This window comes from Pangasianodon hypophthalmus, chromosome 20 (genome assembly GCF_027358585.1).
Source record: "Pangasianodon hypophthalmus isolate fPanHyp1 chromosome 20, fPanHyp1.pri, whole genome shotgun sequence".
Taxonomy (NCBI): Eukaryota; Metazoa; Chordata; class Actinopteri; order Siluriformes; family Pangasiidae; genus Pangasianodon; species Pangasianodon hypophthalmus.
The window spans coordinates 21,157,284-21,159,508 of record NC_069729.1 but is presented as its reverse complement, the minus strand read 5'-3'; the positions used below and the strand labels follow the sequence as shown (position 1 = coordinate 21,159,508).

The window sequence follows — 2,225 nt, the reverse complement described above, 5'->3', positions numbered from 1 at the left end:
ATTGAGAGCTAATTAAATTTTAATTTTACGGTTATACAAATTTTAATTTGTCGTCTAAAAACACTACAGCGCCATTACAGATCATTATTTTATTCATTATTTCATTAAAGCGAAACGTTATTTCGGTTGTTTTCAGTAACCTTTGACCCTAAAATCAAGACACTTTTTGGAAAACTGAGTTTTTAAGTTAAACCAGAACTAATTTCCACTTTTTTTTTCCTCTTTATTTTCTTTTGAACTTTTTTCTTGTGTTTTTGTTGTTGTTTTTGTTGTTGTTGTTGAAAAAAAAAGCATATTTCACAGGTTAAAAACATGCAGTTCACCTCATGAAGGAAGCAAATATGGGTTTTAATCATGAAATATAGATTTTTTTTTTTATTAAAAAGAGCTTATCAACTTTCACTACAAATCCAAAAACAAGTTTTGAAACTATGAAATGACGTGTTACATCACAGTGTTGTTTTTTTTTAAATATATTAGATGTTATTTATGGTTTTCACTAAGAAAATGTTGAATAGTTCATTTAAATTCAAGATAAATAAATGATGTTTAAAATAATTTAAAAAATAATACTTTGTTTGTAGGTCATAGGTCATATTTGCACAAAATCCAGCCATTTATTTAAAATACAGTTTCATCTATTTAACAAAAATAATAATTGTAACCTTCTTAATTTTTTTATCTCAAGCCATGTCCCATTTATTATATTTAAAAATGCGCAAATTCGGAGCATCGTTTTCATCGTTTGCTCGTTTTAAATAATGAAATTAATTCTCATTATTTATGCACAACTAATAGAATATTCAAATAATAATAATTAATAATAATAATGATAAAAATAAAATAACAATTAAAAACAAAATATATACAATAAATAATTCTAGGCAGTAATAATGTCATCAAGACGTTTTGTTTTCTTTCTACTTGGTTTTACTTTTAACTTTTAACTTCCTGCTTCTTGACTCCGCCCACATTTATTACGATTTTAAATTTTGAGATGTATATTCAGAGTAAGGATTTTTCTTTTCTCTTCTTGCCTCGTAAAGTTTATTTCATAGTTTCAAAACACTTGGCTGCTATAACAGGAGAGTCGAGCAGTTCAGGAGATAAAAGCCACATTGACCGGGACAAACCTGCAAAATGTGCCTCGGAAAAATACAAAAAACTAGAAAAAAAAAGTTTTTTTTTTAAAATCTTGAAACTATAAAACAATGTGTTTACAGGCCAGACTGTCTGCTATACTGCAATGCTAATTGCTAATAAAACGTATGAACAAATGTATAGCAAGATGAAATACCGCTATGAAACATAGCAAGACTTACGTTTATAAATAGTCAAGTTTTAAGGAAAATTGCATTTTTTTTAAACATAGGAATCATTTGCATATTAAAACTAGCTACAGTTAGCATAAAGATGACATTAGTGTTAGTATTAGTATTACGATGTTTTATTTTTGAGTACAAATATGCAATTTCTGTGAAATCTCTGATGAATTTTCGTAGCGTAACTCCGTAAATCTCTTCAGCTTAGTTGTATTGGGTTGAGGAGATTTTTAGAAACAAACTTTTATCCGTCCAAAAATTCTCCAGGTTTGACTCGTCATTGTGTTTATCGAGCGAAAGTTTGGCTCATCTCTTGAACTGCTTTTTTTTTTTTTTTAAAAACATATTACTTATTTATAATATTACACATTTTGTACAGTTATCAGAAGAGTTTTGATATTTTGGTTTGCTCCGATGTTCGCGTGTCTTCCTGTGCCACAGCTGATTTTTATTGTTACTCTTGTGTTTGTTTTTAATTTGTTGATGAAAAAACTTTTCTTTTTTTCAGTTTTACTATTTTTTTGGAACTTTGTCTGTTGATTTTTTTTCTCTTTTTTAAATAAAAAGGTTTTTAATCGTTGTAATATGTTGTATGTTCTTCAACTGTAAACGTGTAGTGTAGTTAAATATTTCAAAACAAGTGATTTTTAGAATTAATTTTATTCAAACTTGTTTCAGTTGACAAACATTATAACTATATAATTTTTTACTTATAATTTTTGGATTATTTTTTTAAAATTGTAATCATATTATAATGTTTTGTTGGATATTATACATTATACATTATATCCAAACACAATTAAAAAAAACACGAAAAATGAAATAAATATAAGCGTAAAGCATAAAATTGCAAAGCAACACTGCGTAAAAATAAAGTTTCAGATAAAAGGCCACGTGCAACAA

The 2,225-nt window shown here is 26.7% G+C and overlaps 1 protein-coding gene across 2 annotated transcripts in view; it reads left to right on the top strand.

The window, feature by feature from the left end:
* The window catches only part of rbms2a (RNA binding motif, single stranded interacting protein 2a), a 46,447-nt gene extending 44,541 nt beyond the window's left edge, over positions 1-1,906 (top strand). For both annotated transcript variants that reach the window (XM_034314276.2, XM_034314275.2), the window contains exon 14: positions 1-1,906. This exon is cut by the window's left edge and continues 2,400 nt beyond it. The gene's annotated coding sequence lies outside the window, so the exon portion shown is untranslated.
* Positions 1,907-2,225: the final 319 nt, after the last annotated feature.